The sequence below is a fragment of the Perna viridis genome, chromosome 7, assembly GCF_037379345.1.
Source record: "Perna viridis isolate PV_CMFRI_1.1 ecotype Kerala chromosome 7, ASM3737934v1, whole genome shotgun sequence".
In the NCBI taxonomy this organism is placed as follows: domain Eukaryota; kingdom Metazoa; phylum Mollusca; class Bivalvia; order Mytilida; family Mytilidae; genus Perna; species Perna viridis.
Genome location: NC_142451.1, coordinates 1,734,696 through 1,757,799, shown reverse-complemented (window position 1 = coordinate 1,757,799; position 23,104 = coordinate 1,734,696). Strand labels below are relative to the sequence as shown.

At 32.4% G+C, this 23,104-nt stretch overlaps 1 protein-coding gene across 8 annotated transcripts in view; it reads left to right on the top strand.

Moving 5' to 3' along the window:
- Positions 1 to 23,104, top strand: part of LOC148610906 (poly(rC)-binding protein 3-like) — a 101,164-nt gene that overhangs the window by 29,769 nt on the left and 48,291 nt on the right. For 5 of the 8 annotated variants that reach the window (XM_088590807.1, XM_088590817.1, XM_088590815.1 and 2 more), the window contains exons 2-3: positions 6,101 to 6,146; positions 12,688 to 12,781. The gene's annotated coding sequence lies outside the window, so the exon portion shown is untranslated. Of the gene's footprint in view, positions 1 to 5,982; positions 6,016 to 6,100; positions 6,147 to 12,687; positions 12,782 to 16,769; positions 16,917 to 23,104 lie in introns of those variants that run through there. The other 3 variants (XM_088590818.1, XM_088590812.1, XM_088590808.1) reach the window with 2 other exon arrangements.

Genomic DNA, 23,104 nt, shown 5'->3' with positions numbered 1-23,104 from the left:
TTAAAATAATAAAAATTGTAGGCATAGACATACTACATTGGTGCAGTAAGGTCAGGATTGACTTAATTTTGTTTGTTGATCTCTACCAAACCTTTCTTCGTCTTCTCTGATTAGATTCTAGAGGTCTGTAGCCTTGTCATTTACTATTCTGGTTGTATCCTGTCAAATAGTTGATTCCTTACAGGTTTCAATCACATCATTTCTTCAATATCAGACTCCTCCAAGAGTTGATTGTTCCCTAACTTGTTATGTTAGTTCCATACTTGATCAAATTTAGTTATGATTACGACTAAAATGATAACGATATGGTAACAAAGGCTATCCTTATAGAACTCCTTAAGTTTATTTGCAGCAGAAAGTTACATTTGTTACCAGTCACCAGACATCATGAATCATTGTAAGGTTACATGTACAGTATATTACATGTAGGTACATTGTATACATTGACAGTGTAGTACATGTAGGTACATTGTATACATTGACAGTGTAGTACATGTAGGTACATTGTATACATTGACAGTGTAGTACATGTAGGTACATTGTATACACAGACAGTATAGTACATGTAGGTACATTGTATACATTGACAGTATAGTACATGTATGCAGGGATAGTCTAGTACATGTAGGTACATTGTATACACAGACAGTCTAGTACATGTAGGTACATTGTTTACATCGACAGTTTAGTACATGTATGCAGGGACAGTATAGTACATGCATGCAAGGATAGTCTAGTACATGTAGGTACATTGTATGGTTGTACAGTAAAGTGTATGTAGATGTTGTATGGTGAAATTTTGGCTTAATTTAGTTATGTGTATTGCTCCTATAGATTGGCCAGCCAAGCCTTTAGACATTCCATCAGATTCAATACAACAGAATGTATCAAGTTGTGACTACTAGTATACAGGAAAATTAGCTATACTGGCCCTTCCATCACAAATGTGAATAGATGGTCTGTATGCTAAATAAATGTTAAGGACTTCCAATTCTGTCTTGAAATAGCTCTGGTAATGAAAACAGTTAGCATAATATATGTTCTCCTGCATTCTCTGAAAAGAAATATTTAAAAACTTTAACATACAAATTTCCACAAAAAAACTGAACATTGTACATGTTTGAAAACAGTTATTGTTCTGACATAAAGTTGTTGAACTTAGGAAGTCATAGAAATAGGGACAAATTTATAGCTAAAGAATTCCTAACAATTCCTAACCACAGGAATGTTAAAGTAATATTTTTATAACATTGTTGTAAGACTTCTGATGTCTATTTATTGTATGATGTAGTAGATTTCTTTAGGATGTAGTGTTGCAGCATTTCTATTTCCTATCACTGATGGCATGTTTGCGACAATTTTATTATATAAATTAGATTTTCTGGATTTCCCAATTAGCAATGTCTCCATATATAAGATCTGAGATACAGATATTGACTGCCACGGGAAATTCTTGTTTTACTGTTAATGGAAAACACTTCGTTAATGATAGAATATGAGAATCTTTTCCAAGCAAGTTTAAGACATTTAATGAATGAACATAAACATCCAATTTGGAAAACATTGAACTTGTGAGAAAAAACTGAAAAAAGCTTTTCATGAAATAATGGACAAGGACAAAATTTTGGATAGAGGTATTTGGAAAACAGCCTTTAGACAATGTCCAAGGGGTGATGTAAAAATGACCTTCAGGCATTATTCATGGGGTAATAGAGAAGTAACCTTGAGACAACACAGTCTCAAACCTTCAAATAAGACTTGCACTAAAATATCATGTTTAGCATAATGGAAAATGTTTGGAAGTACAAAACTTTTGTGAGATCAAGCTTCATTTTAAATATATTTAAGTAAGGCACAAGCAAGCTCTTTATACTCTGTGTTCCTAGTATGTAAAAAGTAAAGAATTCTATCAAAATATAACTGCAAAACATTATCACAGGGTCTGAAATTAGCAGGGACCCACTTGCAAATGGCCCCAAACATTTAGTGTGAGCTACTAAATTTCTTCTACTATAGAAGGAATTTACCAATTGGCTACCAAAATTCAAAGTTAAAGTGTATGGAACAAACAAAACAAACAAAAAGAATTCCCTCCCTGATGGTAAATCAATTATATATATATATGATGAGTTAAAACCAAATATTACATTGGTCCAACCATGAAGTAGCTGGACTGAAAGAAGAAGCAACACAATCTGAACATATTTATTAGAACAGTGAAAATATTGTTTCCTGAAGATATTGAACAACAAAATAGCAAGCGTATTCATTGATAACCTTGTCACCCAATTGTATAATTTCTGACAAACGATTCTGATGTAATAGATTTCTGCCTGTGATATCGTCGATTGCCATCATGCAGGACAAAGCTATAATGGAAGCGATGGGAAGTGTGGTTTTCTCAAGTTATTTATTGAGTTGCAGCCACTGACCCAATTCATTAGTTACTATTTGACTGACAAGTTAGAGTTACTAGGTTTCATTTATTGCTTGAGTCGGGACTTGAAACCTTGAGGTATCGATTCATGTTTAGAAAACAGCTTTATCGCAGGATTTGAATTATTATTTAAGTCAAGATGTTACCTTTAAATCAATAGGACCAAGACTTCATAATAGATATGGAAAAAGGACGTCATTTATAATATTAATGATTAGATTCAAGGATTATACATGTAAAGACAGATTTGAAAATCTCAGTTCGTCAACTAAATGTTGACGTTGATGTGATTCAATATATGGATTGTAAAGGATTACTGTATGTTTGATTTGGTCTGGCTGTTTATCCCAGAATAAAATGTCACATTGATTAAATGAAAAGAAAAACTGTGAATGTTTAATGAATTTGCCTTTCAGTTTATTTTATACTGCTACAAATATTATGAATTAACATGTATTTGGTCCTGTATCAATTATTTAGGCAGAAAATCTGGTTTTATTAAATTCAGGGTAATGAAAATAAAATGAAAGGCATGCATTTGGAAGACCTATGGTTGAAAACTGTGTGTTATATACTCACCATTTTCTATACATAATCAACATTCAAAAGAAAAAATAGGAAATGAACAGATTTGGTGAAACATAACAAATGCACCAGCATATAACCTAAATACAAAATATTAAGTACTTTCAGAGATCACCAAAAGGTCTTCAGTAAGTGTAATCACACCTTTAAGTAAGCTGTGGAAGGTCTTCAGTAAGTATGAACACACCTTCAATAAGTGTGAACACACCTTTAAGTAAGCTGTGGAAGGTCTTCAGTAAGTGTGAACACACCTTTAAGTAATCTCTGGAGGGTCTTCAGTAAGTGTGAACACACCTTTAAGTAAGCTGTGGAAGGTCTTTAATAAGTGAGAACACACCTTTAAGTAATCTCTGGAAGGTCTTCAATAAGTGTGAACACACCTTTAAGTAATCTCTGGATGGTCTTCAGTAAGTGTGAACACACCTTTAAGTAATCTCTGGAAGGTCATGACAACAAAGTAATGAAATCCATGGTAACTGAACAATGACAAATCAAACTAAAAAGTAATATAAGGACAAAAGAAAAAAGAGGTTTCCTACATTACAGTGTATATTAGGTATCACACTAACAACTGAATTTGATCATGAAGCAAAAATGATGTGGGGAAAATGTACATAAGGCAATGACCCCAGCAGTGAAATATTAACTTCAATAAGGGATAGTGGCAAGTTCTTGTTGACCCTAGCTAAAGTGAACATCTTTTCTTATAAGACAATCAAGTTATTTTTGAAATAACACTATGGACCAAGTTCCTGACTTAAAATGGGTGTACAGATATAGAGTTTAAGGCTGTATAGATGTGTCCATTATTCTCTTGAGTTCAGTTATCATGGAGCTTCAACTGTAGAAAAAATTCCTTGTAAAAGGTTTCACTTTATAAACAAAGCCAAAAATTCTTATTTGAAATTTATCAAATAGCTTAAAATTCTGAGTTGAGTGGAACAGTGTTATAATGAAACATAAATTCAACACAAGCATACATTCAAAAAGACTAGATCATTAAATAGAAAGTAAAAAAAAAACTGGGATGAGCTCAGCAGTCCAAGAATAAAATATAAACACAAGTGTACTCTACCTGTATTTGTTAAGGTCAAAAGTAGAATATAATTTGTTGTAAACTATTTTTGTTAAACAATAATTTTGTCCAGATAAAACCAATTAAGTATAAGTATTGGAAAATGTTTTGTTTTTGTCAGCTTACACACAGCCAATGTTTGTTGGTAATCTGACCCCAGACTTTTCTCATTCTAATGATGGTATTGTTCCTGTGGTAGACACTTCTTTAATGTTATACATTGTCAGTAAGGTATATAAAATGAAAGTTTTTATTTGAAAACAACTCTCAATAGATGGTAGAGGAAGATCATTTAGTAGCTAGTTGGTATTTATAGATGTTTGGGTCTAGATCCCATGGGTGACATTCCTACAGCAAATTTTATCAATATGACATTTTGTCATAAAGTGGGTCTGGTGTGAAGTTATAGTCAATGATGATTTGAATTAACAACCAAAGTATGGTCCCTTGTTGGTATTTTCTATCACCACTTGTGGATAGAATTATTAAATCGGTATGAAATCTTCTGTCGACGAGGGGAGGTTTGATTCGCATTGGGGAGATACGATGTTCAGATTATGGCTATATATCATAGCTGTTCAATATTAATATTGTCTGTGTATTGGTTTTTATTCAGAATTAATAGCTATGTCTTTTTATGGAATGTGATAACATAGAATTAGCTAGATTTATGGTAAATCGGCAGACTTTCAGAACCATGATAATAAATTGATGGCAAGTTCCTCATTTATGCAAGAAGCTGTATAAATGTATAATGGAATTCGTCTATTTATTATATTAAACATTTGAAAGCCATTGTTCAATAAGTCAATGAAGACAGCTCTTGACTTTAATATAATAGAATTTTGTCTGAATTAAAATTGATAAAGTCATCAAAAGACAAGATGGAAAGGTTCAATATTGAACAGGTAATTTGAGATAAGACAGGGAAACATACCAGATAAAGTCTTCGTCGTTAGTATAAGGACATTCTCCAAGTCATTGTTCTGTCTTATCATCCTAACTTTACTTCCATTCTATTGAGTAGTCAGTATTGTCCAACTCCTTGTTATGTCTTATTGTCCTAACTTTACTACCATTCTATTGAGTAGTCAGTATTGTCCGACTCTTTGTTATGTCTTATTGTCCTAACTTTACTACCATTCTATTGAGTAGTCAGTATTGTCCGACTCTTTGTTATGTCTTATTGTCCTAACTTTACTACCATTCTATTGAGTAGTCAGTATTGTCCGACTCTTTGTTATGTCTTATTATTCTAACTTTACTACCATTCTATTGAGTAGTCAGTATTGTCCGACTCTTCGTTATGTCTTATTGTCCTAACTTTACTACCATTCTATTGAGTAGTCAGTATTGTCCGACTCTTCGTTATGTCTTATTGTCCTAACTTTACTACCATTCTATTGAGTAGTCAGTATTGTCCGACTCTTTGTTATGTCTTATTGTCCTAACTTTACTACCATTCTATTGAGTAGTCAGTATTGTCCGACTCTTTGTTATGTCTTATTATTCTTACTTTACTACCATTCTATTGAGTAGTCAGTATTGTCCGACTCTTCGTTATGTCTTATTGTCCTAACTTTACTACCATTCTATTGAGTAGTCAGTATTGTCCGACTCTTTGTTATGTCTTATTGTCCTAACTTTACTACCATTCTATTGAGTAGTCAGTATTGTCTGTTGTTATTCTTAGTTTGAAGTAAAGACTGTTATTAGATCAGTCTTTTTTCCAGTGAATTTATTTATAGATTGTAGATTTATAAAGGAAGACTTTTTCTCTTGGTAAAGTGATGTATTTCCTTTCTGTAATATTGGTTAGGATTGCACAAGTTTTTACCTTAAGTAGAAGATATTAAACTAAGTACATTTAACTTCATTGTGATAACTTCTTTAACCATATATTCTACCGCCCTAAATAGTAAGTTGATGAAGGATAAAGGGCTAGAAGGGAGATAACTCTTGGTGTGGATTAAGTTATTATATGTTTTTTTTTTCTTTTGTAGGAAGAAAACAAGATGTTGGGTGTATGGACTACATTGGTAGTTTAAGGTAAGGATGGATTAAAAAAATATGAGTAAGAAATCCTTTATAAGTCAAATATTTAAAATGGTCCATGCTAAGTCTTGGCAAGTACAATTGGGGCAGATACAACTAGTCCATGTTCCAAGACTTTGGCACAGTGTTCGTAGGTACCATTGGTCCTTAGTAGTCTTAGTAGCTTTTTAGAGATATGTTAAACTTCTGATTAAGCAGGAATGTGGAATGTACGTCAATGAGGCAGGACTATAGCTAAATAGATTGACCTAAATAATCAGCCAATTGGGTAGGGTCATTGAGGGTGCTGAAAAGAAACGATAATTGGACAATGATACTATGAGAAACTTTTTTTAAAAAATTAAAGGAAACTTGCTATTCTTGTTACATTTACAGATTATATAAGTTAGATTTGAAAATAAGGGAAGTAATCAATAAAAATATACTCATAATAGATTTTAGACAGATATTCCATAAGTGTAAAATCATTTAAGATTTCATTATGAATTGGATAAGGCATAAAGATCATAGAAGGGAATAATTTGATGGCATTTCCACTCTCATGGGAATAATCTAATATCTCTATGATATAGGGATAATGCCTCTATTTGCTTGATTTCATTTGATTTTCTAAGACAGTTTTGTTAATGTGCATTTAATGGATATATGATTGTCATTCATTTTCTGCTGTTAAGTCCTGAAAAATATTCACCCTGTTCTATTAGCTTGCCATGGTGAATCTATTGCACCGATTTTTGTTGATCAGTTCTATTTAGTAAGACATTGTGCTTGAGAGTTAGTCCTACTTTTTGACATCACCGTGCCAGTTAAGTGGTCACACCCATTACATCACATGTTAATATATCTTCAGTGTTGCTTATTATTAATTAAATAAATGCCTCAATTAAAGATATAATTGCACTCTATATTGAGAGTAAAGATATATCCACCATTGACCTTCCGACCCTATCATTCTTCCCATGAAGAGACAATGTAAAAATAGAAATAATAGCCAAGTCTGTGGCTTTTGTAGAAAATCCTTCAAGAAATATACATCGGTCACTAAATAATGCATTATGGGAAGACTTAAACTGCAGTAATAATTAGGATCTGAAGGATTTGATCTGTCTAACTCCATGGTCTTAATTTAACATCAGGGAAGATTTAAGACTAACCATAGCAATGTAATTAATCATTCATTTGATCACTGATCAATAATTGATATGAATCCCATTCCTGAGATCACATGCTGTAAACTTGAGAAATGCTGTTTTAACAAGAATAAGTCCTTGACAATAAAACTTTAGATTTCACCCTTGTTTCCTTACAATTTCTTGGTTTATAATTCTATGTTTGGTATGAATTTCTGGTTTATAAAGTGATTTGAAATTTCTGTTCTGATAAATAATTTTGATACAACCCCCACCCCAACATAGTGCTCAGAGTTTACTTTTTAATATGGTAGTTATGACCTTGGACATGGAAAATTTCAGTGAACTTCAAGTTTTCCACTATTTTTTTTTAGTGGGACATTGGAACGCTGTTGTTTTATTCATCATTTTTTGCTATTTTTAATGTTATTTCTTTCCAACATTTTCTCCTCTGACACTACTTGACCAATTGGAATCAAACTTTGTATGAATGTTTCCTGGGGTACCCTGCATAGAACTGATGTGGGGATTTTTTATCTGTCGAAAAACATGGCGTCCTTACTAAAAATAGAACATAGTATAGTCCGAATAGTCAGACAGTAATTTTTTGCATATTATATTTCTAAAACCATTTGGTTTAGCCAAATTCTTTTAATTGCTAAAATAATCCTTATTATAAGGCCTACAAAAGTCTCCAGGGATTAAAGTTATCAGACGACTGCTTATAAGAGTTATTGCCTTTGAAAGATGATAAATGGTTTTTTTTTCCAAAGTTTTCAGCCGATATCTTGAAAACTACCCTATTTTCCGGACTACAAGTCAGTGTGGAGTATAAGTTGCCTGATTTTGACCAAAATCAACGGAAAAAACATTAATAAGTGAATTCTGCAGATAAGTCAAGGATCAGACGTGTGCATTGATATCGTATGTGTCAGCAGAGATCCGAGTTGAGCAGTTTGATTTCAACAGCATATTATTCCAGCGATGTTACTAAGTATAATATTTCTGAATTAAATTAATAATTGTGTTTTTGTTAAAGTGTACTTTGTCCGCAAGTTCAATTATTTTTATTGACTGGCATGTCAATGGCTCTGAAGCCTTAGATCATCAGGTGTATGAAATCATAAACTTGTCAAATATGGGCACACAGGTGTGAAATAAGCAGGAAAATTTGTTTGATGAATTGGTCATAATTACCAGCAGTAATTGATAAACAATATTATCTGGTATTACGAAATACAATAAAAGATAATTGTTACCTGCAAATTTGGTTGCAGTTAGCCATTTAGATAACACCTTAACTAATTTTAATTTGAGCCACATGCGAATGTGTTATGACATACCATAAATGGGTATAAATTTGCATATTAAAGGATCGATAACTCCAGAACACTCGATAATGTCTTTCCAGTTAAAAAGAGTTTGTTAAAGTATCTTCTAGAGTTTGTTTATATATTTTAACGGTTTCAAAGTTTCAAAGTTTTTATTAACATCGGTGTATAATTCGTAAAGAATAGCGGCAATGATCAATAATATTCAAATTCAATCGTCAGTTTGACTGTTCGAGTGACAGATTTCAGTGATTGCAGTTTACAAAAAAATTTGAATTAAAGCAATCAGAAGTGAACTAAACAAGTCTAATGAAATGCATTGTAGATGAACATTTTTTCTTGAAAAATCCTTATATAAGTCCAGGCTGACACTTTGCTGAAAAAAAATAGCGACTTATAGTCCGGAAAATATGGTATAATGAATAAAAAGAAACTGAAATGGTCCTTGCGATAAGTCCTACCAAAGTCTTCTTGAGTCAAAATTGTTAGACAACTTCTTGTTAAATTTATTGCCATTGAAAGACAAAATTTAACCAGGTGAGCAATTCAGGCTCCTGGAAGCCTCTTGTTTTGATGGTTTTTCGCTATTTTAAGTGTTATTTCCTTTAAAATCTTCTCCTTTGACACTACTGGACATTGATATGATTGTTCCTTAGGTTTTAGTGTTAGGAATTTTTATCCAAGAAAAAAAATGTGGCTGCTTTTACAAAAATTGAATGTTGCTTGAGTGTTTTAAGGCTCTTTTTATATACTACTAGTTGAGAAATCAGGGGTATTTAGTGAGTATTCATTAGTCAAATTTTACCTGTGATGATTAAAGAATCTGTCAACAAAATCTTTTCCTTCAACGCAATGTTTTTGACCATACCATATTGATTATCGTGTTTATTGTGTTTCAACTGTAAGAGTTATGTCCCTTTCTTTCTTCAGAAATATTGAATGGGAGGTTGTCAGTGATCCCCAATCTTATAATATTTAGCTGTTTACTTGAAGAAGCTGGAATGAAAAAAAAAACTTCAGAACTTCATAAGAAAAAGAGTTTGTTTTTTTGATATGTTAAAAAAGTAACATCTTTTTAAAAACTTTTCCATTATCAAGCGTCTGATAAATAATTATACATGATACCTAGCTTATCTTTATCAATTATCCAGAAGGAAGAGATACTGAAACCAAATTGGCTGTCTTTCCATTCATTCTATTTGTAATTCTCTCATTCTACCGTATAAATACATTTTGCATAATAAAGCAATTATCTGATTAATTCCTCCTCCATATTCATTCAGTTTTGGTCTTCCATTCTGTACAAGTCTGCAGCTCAAGTAATCGGAATCAAATAACGAGTGACAACATGAAAGCCATGACAAGCGTGTTGTCTCAGTGGAGATATGATGTCACATTCTCCGGTAATGAATATTGATTTGGATAGAAAATGTGTAAAAACTGATTTACTTGATACTACATCTTGCTAATATAACATTATCTGAATAGCCAGCGAGGAATTATTTTACCATTACAATAGGCAAACATAGAATTGTTTTGCAATCAGAGTTCTTCGGAGTAGAATAATTTTACTATATATTTCCCATATAATCTATGAATCTAAGATAATATACTGAGATATTTGTTCAATTTTGAGACTTGTAGTTTCTACATTTGCTGTAATTTGATGTAATGTTTTTTTTTTACTACCGTTGACAACAGATTATTATATCTGAAGGGAGTTTTGATAAATCTAATTTGAGAGCTTGCTGCTATCTCGTATAAAACAGTTGATATAGCTGTTGTTGACATTCTTCTGTAGTTTTCATACCAAGAGCTATCTACAGAATTGATAGTTATCTTTGGGTTGTTGTTTTTTTTTTCTAAGCATCTCATGTTTTTTTTTTTTGTCAAGCTACTAAGAAAGTTAGCAAGTTTGTATCATAATCTGCTGTTAAGTAGCCACTGTCACTTACCTTCTACATTAACCAGTACAAAGTTTAATACAGAGCATGTGAAAGTTTATATCAAACATACTTATACCAAATACGAGTAAAATTAATATACAATATAAAAAAACATTGTACATGTGTCTGTGTGGGAATATTAGCCTGGTTGTACATGTTTTAAGGATGGAGAAAGTAAATTAAGGTGGAGGTGCTAGGATTTATGGTACTAAAACTTTATTCTCTAATTTATATAAAATAAAATATTTCTCTATTTCCAAAACTGGATTGGTCAGGTCCTTGACATACCTGCCATAGTACATAATCAGTCTACACAAAAATTAACAGGTAAAGGGGGATAACTCTGATTTATATTTGAAACAAGTTCTAGTTCAAATAAAAGTTCTATATCAAAAGAGAGAATTTTTTTATTGTACTTTATAAATTGAAATAATACAAGTTGAAGGAAGGTGATTTCTGATTATTATTTCTTTAAGAAAGTTATGTTTTATTTCATTAAGAATGATGGTGCACAGATAGAACACATTACTGTTTAATTCATTGTTAACATATCTGTAACCATTCAAACCCATTTTTCATATTTTGCATTTTCAAATTTTTAAATGTCTGCAAAATATTCCAGTCAGTATTACAGCAATCCTAATATGTGTATATCTTATTATGTGTAACAAGTAATAATTACATCATAAAAACTAAAAGAATGCAACACAATTATAATTATTGATGTTATATAACACAATCTGTTGATAGAATTGTCTATTTTAAGGTTGAACAATATGACAGTCATATGGAACATCTTACTATTGACAATTTGATATCAACACTGCTCCATTTACTCAAGGACAGAAATTATTCTAATAGATTTATGATAATATTATAGGAACATTAACACTAATGGTTACCGCTGTATAAATAGAATTTTTACCAAACATTACATCACCAAGAATGTCAGATTATAAGTCATTCTTACCTAAATTAGTTGCCTAGGCTATTGTCATTAGTCATTAAGAGTTATCTATCTTTCACTGGAGTTGGCATTATCATCAAATTAGTACTATGTTATATAATTTAGTTTGGTCACATAAAGCATAAAACAGGAAGACAATTTTGGGGTGGTGATGACATCAGACAAAAAGGACCAGTTAATAGAATGGGTTTGATTCCAAGTCTTAAGTCTTATGATGTTAAAGATGAAATAATTTTGAGCATTTTTGGTCACATGTGGTGGTTATTATCATCAGTTTAATTGCTAATTTTATTTCAACATCATAGTTCAAAGAAAATCTAAGATATTTAAGATCAAACCAGATGAATTATCCTTGCTACTCCCTGTGCATATTGCTTGACATTTGAAATTGTTTGATCTTAAGTAGCAAGGTAATAACTTTGCTTTTGTTTAAACCTTAATAACCATCAAGACGTCTTAGATTTTTGTCATTTATTCTTTTGATGGGAAAATCCATAGATTGTGATTAGATCATTTCATGTCAGATTAAGGTTTAAAATCAAATTTAATGTTTCTGAAGCAAACCAGTTCAACCTTGTTCATTTGTCTGTTTGTATGTACATGTAATACTGTATACTTACTAATTTTCATGCTGAACAGAAAACCAAGAAAAATAGTACCTCTGATAATAATGCTTTTCCTTTTTTTACAGTGAAATTGATACCTGAGAATATGTTCACTTGACAGAATCTGCAAAAATTTATAGTAATCAAAGATTAGTTTTCTTTACACTGTACATACTAACAAATAAATTTCAGTCATGCTATAAAACTTCAGAACAAATAAGGCAGAATATGTACATAGATAAAATGTATGTACTGCTTGTCATGAATAAATCTGGGATACAATAGCCCTGGTATGGATGTGCCAAAATTTGAAATAGAATCCAATTCTGAGCTTTTGCTACTTGATATTAAATAAAAATTATTATAGAACTTTGTGTGATTCATAGGTTTGTGTCCAGACAGTGCAAAATTACTTACTTAAATTTGAAAACCTATCTTCTTTCAACATACTTATTTCATGCAATAAATTACTGCAGTTACTCTCTAAGAAAATTTGCAGATTTGTCAAGAATATTTGATGTTTGTATTCATACTTTGGTAATTTTTTTTTTTACAGAATGTGACTTATAGACAACAAAAGAAAAGGATCACTACAGACCATGACCTTTAATTGACCTTCACTCTGTTGGTTTGCTGGAGAATTAAGTTAGGTAAGTCTATTACTTGGTGCTTGGAAATAATTTGAATGAAATACTATTCTTCGAGTTATCTACCCTTTCTTATATAAGTTATCTACCCTTTTTTTGGCTTACTATTCTTCATACTGTGAAAAATATTTATGAATTAAATGATGAAATTCTGCAGTGGGATGATATTAATCTGTTCATAGGGATGATATCTGGGTTACTATTGTATTCAATTACAAAAAAAACTATGCAATCTTTGGAGTAGGATAGCTCCCCACTGTCAAAACAAAACCTTGAAAATAATTAAAAAAAAAGTGTAGCCATAAATATTTGTAGGTACCTCTGTGTCATTATATGTCTACGTTTGTGTTTAATGCAGTGGAGAATTTAAATACTATATATGTATTTTACAAGGGTTCCTCTGCTTGATGTTTGTGGTCTCCATTTTGCAAATGGCTTCTATAGCAGATTTTAAAACATATTATAATTTAGATGTACAGTTTGTCATTAAAAACATAAGTTTAAAAAATCTCTCCATTCATAGAATGAAATAGAAAATACATCAATAAAAATGGTTGCTTCTCTGGCATTTGATTTGGGCACTTCAGAACAGTTAGATTTGGCTATTAATGTTCTCGTCTTTGAAGACCTCATATAATTATAAATCTGAAGATATGTAAATATATTTTTCTTAAATACATAAAATTCCATCAGAAAGATTATGGTTTTGCATGTGTTTTATTACCAAATGAAAAACAGTTGGGAGTTTGATGTTTTCTTCCTTGTAATTGTTACTCTTGAGAATTCAGCTTGCCAACTCCTTCAGCCAAGTATTTATATTAGAAACAGACAGATATCTGCTTATTTTGAGAGCATATCATACAAATAACCACTAATTAAGGACATTTTAAGGAGGATAAATTATGTGTTGAGTTATAATGTCTGTCCATATCATGAATATGGTCTGATTATTACATAGTAATAGTCTGTTAATTAAGGACCATCTCACTCATTATCATCATGTTTTATGATTCTCTGGTTGGTAATTGGTTTGACCATATTTATCACATTGTCTAGGCTGTATCATTTCTTGTAAAGTATTTTCCCCAATCAAGAATTTGTGTTTTTCTATTTTGAAGCATAGGAAAATTGTAGCAGAAGTAAAAAGAAAGTTAAATAGAGATTTATTCCGATCAAGGTTAAAGGTCAAGTTATCATATCTATTTCATCTTAACCATAACCATGAAGTCCTTGTATATTATGATATAAAAGGTTTATCTTTGTCATTGACCACAAAGATTTGCAAATCCTGACTCCCATATCAAGACATAAAGGCCCAAAACATGCCAACCACAATGATATTACACCCCTACTTTGTCAGTCCCCATATCAAGACATAAAGGCCCAGAACATGCCAACCACAATGATATTACACCCCTACTTTGTCAGTCCCCATATTAAGAAATAAAGGCCCAGAACATGCCAACCACAATGATATTACACCCCTACTTTGTCAGTCCCCATATCAAGACATAAAGGCCCAGAACATGCCAACCACAATGATATTATACCCCTACTTTGTCAGTCCCCATATCAAGACATAAAGGCCCAGAACATGCCAACCACAATGATATTACACCCCTACTTTGTCAGTCCCCATATTAAGACATAAAGGCCCAAAACATGCCAACCACAATGATATTACACCCCTACTTTGTCAGTCCCCATATCAAGACATAAAGGCCCAAAACATGCCAACCACAATGATATTACACCCTTACTTTGTCAGTCCCCATATCAAGACATAAAGGCCCAGAACATGCCAACCACAATGATATTACACCCTTACTTTGTCAGTCCCCATATTAAGACATAAAGGCCCAAAACATGCCAACCACAATGATATTACACCCTTACTTTGTCAGTCCCCATATCAAGACATAAAGGCCCAGAACATGCCAACCACAATGATATTACACCCCTACTTTGTCAGTCCCCATATCAAGACATAAAGGCCCAGAACATGCCAACCACAATGATATTATACCCCTACTTTGTCAGTCCCCATATCAAGACATAAAAGCCCAAAACATGCCAACCAATATTATACTCTTACTCAGTCAGTCCAAAGGTCCGTCTGTATTTCTGTCCATCTTGGCTCCCACTGGTTGATTTTCAATTTTGTTGTGTGGTATTATGTAGAATAGGCCCACATTGTAAAAAGATTTTGGTTGCTGTCTGTTGTCAGTTTACTGCTTCATGTGACTTTCCCATTTTTGTTTCACCTTTTTGTAACGGAAGGCAAAATTAAGATATTGCTTTTCCAGCATTGGCATCTGCATTTAAGATTTTATGTAAAGTTTTGTTATTAGCTCAGTTTAATATGACCTACCTGTAGTAGGTCAATCATATTTGGTATGCAGGTGCATAAGTATCAATACATCATAGTTCTGTACCTGTTTCATGCATATCCTCTAGCATTCAGGATATACTAGTATTGGTCAGATTGATTTCAAATTTGGTATGTGACTGTTTAAACGCTTTTGACATTGACTTCCTGTACCGATTGGGGTATACCTAGCACTTCAACATTTGCAACTTCATGTTACATGTATGTCTTTTTTTTTTTTTAATCCCTTACAATTCTGCAGAGATTAAAATATATATATCCCTGTATGTTCACCTCGTAGATTTTTTTTATAAGTCTGATTCCAAAGTTCTTTACCAAACAGTTAACCAGGAATATAAGATTAAATGTTTTAACTTTGAAGATTTTTTGTCTGAAGCTCACGACAGGACATCAGATCACTAGGTATTGACAACAAAGATGTACACGGTCAAAAGGCAGACACGTAAATAGAAATTAATGACAAGATTTCCTGTCTTCATTAGAGATTAATGTTTGTACCGTTAGTTTTATTCTCTGCCTAGCCAATATATTTTTGTACTGGTTTATTATGTTCTAGTGTTTATTATCCCTAATTTTGAATTAATATGTATCCTGGGATTGTGCTCAAGACTTTTCCGTGTTCCACATCACATTGGTGGAGTATGAGGTCATTAATTACAGTATATTTTTCTCTATGTCTGGTGGAAGCTTATTTTCTAAAAAAATACAATTGATTCTGTGTGATGGCCACACTTATAGGCCACATTAGGCAGTGGCATATATCTCTTCCAGCCCTAGCAAAAGTCTCCTTGTAATCTGTTTATAATTACGGCAGAATTTGTTCTTGTAGTTACTACATGTAGTACAGGAAATGACATGTATCTACTTAACAGTAGGTTTAGTATGGTATGTTGGTCAGAAGAAACATTTTCATATATTTAATTCACAGTATGCTTCACATGCTTTACATGTTGCCTAAAAAAATGTAGTTGTCTGATATTTCTTCAGATTAAAGAAGTAAATAAAACTTTGACACTAACCATTTTTAAACTGATGGGGTCCTTGGATTATTTGAAAAGAAAAATTCATTCAAGTTTTAGCAAAAATTTCTTTATTTACACTGCCATGGAATGAAAAAAAACGATGATTCAATAACCACACCCCTCTTTCCATTAGTTCCCCCCCGCACCACTTTTTGAGAAGAAATTGTTCTGTGTTTTAGCCGTCTGGGCATATTCATGTATAAGCTCTATAAAACAAATCTTTTCTAACTTGTCTGTACCTCCAACCTCACAGTGAAGTTATTTGTAAAAAAAACCTATCATAGACGTTCTATATCTAACACTTTCAATCTCTTAAACAATTACTGATTTAATCTAGTATTTATCATTGCATTATCATTGCATATTTCTGAAGAAGCGTTTTGAAAGTATGGAAATGAAATGTACACATTATTTCTCTTCCATTTATTAGGATTATAGTAGTATTATCAAATGAGCCAAGGCCTAGCTAATGAGCATATTTCTTTAACTCCTCCTAATTAACTTGGATGTATTTTCTCAGTAACCTCTGGTGGAAGCTGTGAAGTTATTTCTGTAAAATATTAACACATGTTCACAGCTACCGTCTGTTCTTAATAATAATAATAATAATAATACCATGTTGTCGTGTGCACTGATCATCCTGTGTCGTCACAAACGTCTCCAATCGTGAAGAAGCTTGTCGTGTGTCGCTACGATCATAAGATAGGATTAAATCAGCTTATAGCAGGTAAGTAGTGCTCATCATAAAATTACTCATACTAATGCAGTTTTTTTTCCTTTTTTTTGTTAAAACTTAAAATGAATTAACAACCATGCCTTTTACACATTTTTTTCACACTTAAAAAAAGGGTTGTTTTTTTTTTCTTGGTCTTAGAGGAAATAGAATAACAATGATAATCCTGATACAAAGTTTTAAGTAACTGAGTTTTTTTTTACTTTATTGAACTAAGTTTAATTTTATCATGATGTTTGAAAATTATGTCTTAACATTTTTTACCAGAGTAAAATTTGAAAGTGCATGTTGCTTTGTTTCTGTGGGAAATTTTGTCTGTTTAAAATCTATTAAAATATTTCAGTAATCAGATGACATTTTATGTAAAATAAGTAGCAGAAAAGCTGAAATATAAATCATATTTTCACTAACTCCTCCATCTTGCTTTTTTTCTCTCTCTAAACCAGCTGTTCTTTTATTAATAATGTATGTTTATCAAAATATACTTAGAATTTATATTCTGCAGGATAAAGCATATAATTACATTAGTGTTATGCAATGCTTGTATACTGACTTTGAGATTCTTCTAAGAATATAGGAGCCACATGTAAACAATGATGTCAACAGTAATGGGATTTGTTTAATAAGTCCTGTCTTTAAGTTTTGATACAAAAAAATGTATTTGCTATTTTGCAGGAAGAGGGGCTTTGATAATAGATTTGTTGTTAACTATTTATTTAGAATATACAATGTATCAGTTAATTTTATGTTTTTTATTTCCCTCCTTTTGATGATTGGCTTGATTTGATATTACATTTGCTAATTCTTCTAAATCAAATTATTTTTTATTCATTGTAATGTTATTCCAATGTTTCAGTACAGATAGACATGTTCACACTCCATTCTCAGGGTGAAGTGTTCATTCATAAGAATAAAACATTTACATGTATAAATAACAGAATGGGGTTTCTATAAATAACCTAGGAGAGTTATGAGAACTAAGGGCAATTTCTGTCTTGGTCATGGTAAATTAATACGTGATATACTGAGGAATTTGTGTGTCTGTCATTACTTTGGCTAAGATTCTGTAGAAACAATTATATTTTCTTCTGAACTGAGTGAAATGTGTGTCTTTCTGATATAGGCTTCCTTGAACCTTACAAGCTTCTGAAAAATGAAAGTATGGACACTGTGTTATAATTAAACAATGTCATTATGTTAAAACAGAAGATGGGTTATATTGGTTACAGGCTTACAGATCTGAAGATTTGGCACCACTGGATGTTCTAGTCAATGTTTTCAGGAACCTACCACAACTTACTAGTGGTCTAGCCCATTAACTGCCAATGTTTAAAGGGACCTAACCATGACTGGACTGGAGGTCTAGCCCATCAACTCCCAATGTTTTGAGGGGCCTACCATGACTTGAATGGAGGTCTAATCCATCAACTGTCAATGTCTTGAGGGACCTTCCATAGCTTAGGGTTTTACTAGCTTATCAGAAATGGATTGTTTTTCTCTCCCACTAACATGGAATACTATAAGAAATCTCACTAGAAATTTTCCCCTTCTTCTCAAGAAAGCTTTATGATGGGAGTGAGTTATATTCATGATATTCATTTGATGTGGCACAATCTTAAAAGATGACAGATTTTGTTTCTAGATCTGAAAAAGCTTGGGTGATGACACACTTACCATTGTTAAAGAAAGCAGTTTTTGCTGTGATGGGGGCACAGTTAAGGTGGTAAAAGATGGTAAATTTGGCTCTCACGTCTGAATAAGCTGTGATGGTGGTATACTTAGGGTTGTAAAAAATGGTAAATTTTTTATCTCAGGTCTGAATAAGTTGTGATGGTGGCACACTTAGGGGTGGTAAAAGATGGTTGATTTTGCTCTCGGTTCTGAATAAGTAATTATAAAGAAACAATAACAATTGTTATATGTTGTATAAACAATTTGTTTTTGTATTTGTCAGAATAAGATCAGGTAGAACAAAGCCTGAAGCTTTCAACAATGATGGGAGATTAATGCTGTTTACTTTGGAAGAGCAAGAAGAAGAAAAAAATAAGACAAATGAAGATATCTCAGTTCTCTCAGGGTGTAATGTCTTTTTGGGATTTCCATGAGTTACTGATCTTTTTACTGAAGGTTTTGGCACAGTGCATTAGGTCTTGCCCTGGATTTTTAATTACTGTTGAAATGTTTAAGGTCTGAGATTTCCTTAGAAATGGCAGAATGGTTTTGGACTGAGGTGCCAAGATTTTCAAGGGCAGGATGGTTTGGACTAAGATGCTGAGGATTTTTTAGGGGATGGTGGTTCAGGCCATAAGATGCTGAGGTTTCCACGGACAGGATGGTTTTGGATTGAAGTGCCAAGAGCAGGGTGGTTTGAACTGTGATGTCAGGTTTTCCTATGGCCGGATGGTTTTGACTGTGATGTTAAGTTTTCCTATGGCAGGATGGTTTGGACTGTGATGTCAGGTTTTCCCAGGGCAGGATGGTTTGAACTGTGGTGTCGAGTTTTTCCAGGGCAGGATGGTTTGGACTGTGGTGCCAAGCTTTTCCAGGGCAGGATGGTTTGGACTGAGGTGTCGAGTTTTTCCTAGGGCAGGATGGTTTGGACTGTGGTGTCAAGTTTTTCCTAGGGCAGGATGGTTTGGACTGTGGTGTCAAGTTTTCCTAGGGTAGGATACACAGGCAAATATTTTTCACGTGGAATTCATGTTAATCGAGCTACATGTGAAATTCACATGAAATTAACATGATTTTCATGTGAAATTCATTAAACACAAATTTCATGTGAACATTTCGTGTGAATTTCATCTGAAAGCTCCATTCACCCAAATTTCATGTGAACTCTTTCACTTAGTTTATTTGCTCAATTCAGGTGACAATCATGTGAAATAATTTTGCCTGTGTAGTTTGAACTGAGGTGCCAATTTTTTCTAGGGCAGGATGGTTTTTGATCAGCCAATGTGTTTTAACACCTATAACTTTAAACAACATGTCAACAGGATTGTTCTCTTCTTAACTTCACAGGTGTGTACCGACTTCTTGTTTAATTTCAACAGATAATTTAACTAATGTGATAGAAAGGGTTTTCTATTAACAATACAAGGTTAGTTAGAACAGAGTCTTGATAGAATGATGGTAATAGAGGGGTGTAAGATTTATACAACCTTATTGTAAGGAATAATATTATGGCAATAGATAAACAAAGGAGGAATTAAAATAAATTGTTGACAGAATTATTACCTGAGATTGGTTTATGGTACATTTTCAGTTCAGAAATGTTTCATCCTTACTTCCAGCAATAAAATGTTGTCATAAATGTGCTGCCATTTGTTCTGAGTATGATGCAGTTGAGTTGTCTTGGTCAGGTCTTTTTATATTTCATTTCTATCTACATAGTACAGCATTGAACACAGTTACACATTTTTGTTTTGGGTCAGTGGCTATTTCATGGTCATATTATGGCACCAATATATCACTGCAATACTCAATCATCACACAGTTACATTAAAGTAAAGGGAAGCATTTTTATTTGAACAATTGTTATAATGGAGAGCAGCTGTATAAGGACTTGCAAAGGAGAAGGCATAGTGCTCAATATTGAACAGATGGAGGAGCCAAACTGGAAGCCTGAAACCCAAAGAGCAGTGGTTTGGGTGCCACAACTGACCTTCCAACTAGATGATGTTATGGTTATGATATGAAAGATTTTGGGAAAGTTTGCAACCAGCCGTAGATATTTTGTAACCAGGCAGAGGCTGTAGCAGACTTAAGCCAGAAATGGTCAGAATACCAGGATTTCTTAGAAGAATTACATTATCTTTTAGTTTACTACAACACAGGACAACACATGTTTGGTTATAGAGAAGAAATAGGAAATCCAGAATGTGTCAAACAGGCAACAATCATACCAAACTAAAAAAATAGATGAAGGAAGTTTTGGTGTAGCTGATGATAAGCCATCTAGCATTAGAGTGATTAGCAAGCTATTGACAGAATCTATGAGAGGCTGAGACAAGATACATGTAGTGACCTGCAAGAGAAGAAGTATGAGGAGGCATATGATTGTCAGCTGAGGTCAGATATTGTATCATATGTTATGTTTGTGAGCTTTATCAGAATAATGTCTTTTTTTAAAAGTGTTGGACTTTTTTCTGTTGGTCTGTGGTGTTGGGATATTTCATTTTAAATTTTTTGTTTCATATATAGTTAAAACCTGATATGACTTTGACATCGTTTATTGATATTGTAAATTCTAAAATTACTGTGTGCATCACAATGGTTCATGAACTTACTGTAACTGTTTGTTAACACTACTACTTGAATAAATCATTGATGTTGTTAGGCCAATAGTGATATATTCTTTCTATTCTGTCTTGACCACATTTATTTTGTATGTAACATTTCTCTACTATATGTCTTTAAATAACAAAATAATTATGTTAGTGATATGCATGTATCTACACACTGTGGTGGAACTCATTATTTCTGATAGAGATCCTGATCTAGTTGTCAAATTAAGGAGCTGTAAATCAACCTAAGTGTCATGCTTAATTGATAAAGGGACATAACTCCAATTAAAGAGTTAAAATGAAACAAGAAATGATTTCCTTGGTCAGGTTTTTTTATTGGAATTTATTATCATTTTTATTGACCATAAAAAATGGTGCCCAAACCTCATCTAAATAGTATTTTTTCTCCCTAGTAGCACTTTGTGTTTGTGCTTGCATGAATTTTACACAGAACTGTTCCTCAAGATTTGCACTTAAACACAGGAAAATATAAGCTCTTTTATAATTTTAATTATACTTACATTGCCTTCAATGAAAAACATCAGTAGCAAAACACAGATTTATCAGGGCATTAATTTAAGCCATAAAAATAATATTTCTGTTTATGGTTACAATTTAAACAAAAACAGAGTCAGTAACTGTTTCCATACATCTGTGTTTATTATAAGTTTGTAATAACAGACTGGCTTGCTGTTCATTTGACAACAGTATGAGCCTGAAATGCATGAAATATCTGCCATAGGACTTCAAAACTACAATCAATTGATCTTTGGTTTTAGCTGAGTCTAATGTATGAAATTCAGAATTATAGAAGGTAGTATGAATTCTATAGATGATCTGAAATTAAAGCTGTTCCCAGTCTTGTCTTGCCAGTTGTAGGTTCCAGATTTTACTTCATAAAGCATATATATATATATAAATCTGTTGTTCTGCCCAGATAGTAGTACCATTGGCTTAAACATCTGGCTTTAACTAATAATTCAACTTCATCATATAGCTGAAAAAAGATTTCTGTAAATTAATGAAATTTGATTGATCTATTAATGCGATCCAATAAATGTAAAGATGGACAAAAACTATGGCTGCTTTATAATGGAAGAAATATATCATCAGGAATTACTTCAACTGTTACAGAAGATTCTAATGAAATGCAGATGGTATCAGATTTTATAGTAGAAATGTTTTATTTAATTGAACTTGACAGTTTTAACACATTAAAAGAAAGATACAAGATAACCTAAAGATGAAATGCTTGATATAATTTGTCAGGAAGTTTATCTTATCCAAGTTATCTCCCCTGTTTACCTCAGTGATATATAGTGACAGTTTATGATCCACTGCTACTGTCTAGCTGATAGTGTTTTAATTACCTTTGATGTGCATATCTTTTCATGGTGCATAACTTGCACCAACATGCAGAGAGAAGAAGGAGATGGTTGCCTGGTGCAGCTTTAAACTCAAGGACAGTTATATAGGACTTCTTTATCTGGTCACTGAGAAGGAAATAAGTTTATTACAGTATGCTGTATTTTCTGATTTGTTTGCATGCATTTTTCAAAAATTGTTATTTAACACCAAAATGTTATTTTTATTTTTGCAAATTTGAGAAAAATCTGGTACTTAAATGTTGAAGACTACCATTTTGTGAGTTTTAACTACTTTGGCTACAAAATGTTTTTTCGATAATAAAAGCATTGCAAAAATTTGTAAATTTTCATTAAGTATATTTTATATACTGATAGACACTATAGATATAGATATGAAGAAGGGTATGATAAGGTGTGTAAAACAGTAGGATGGTAATTATTAATAACTTACTTGACTTCTTAGGACTAATGTCTTGAGTAATTGGTATTTGGTTTTTGGAGATGTTAAAACTTCGTACTGGCCATTTATGTT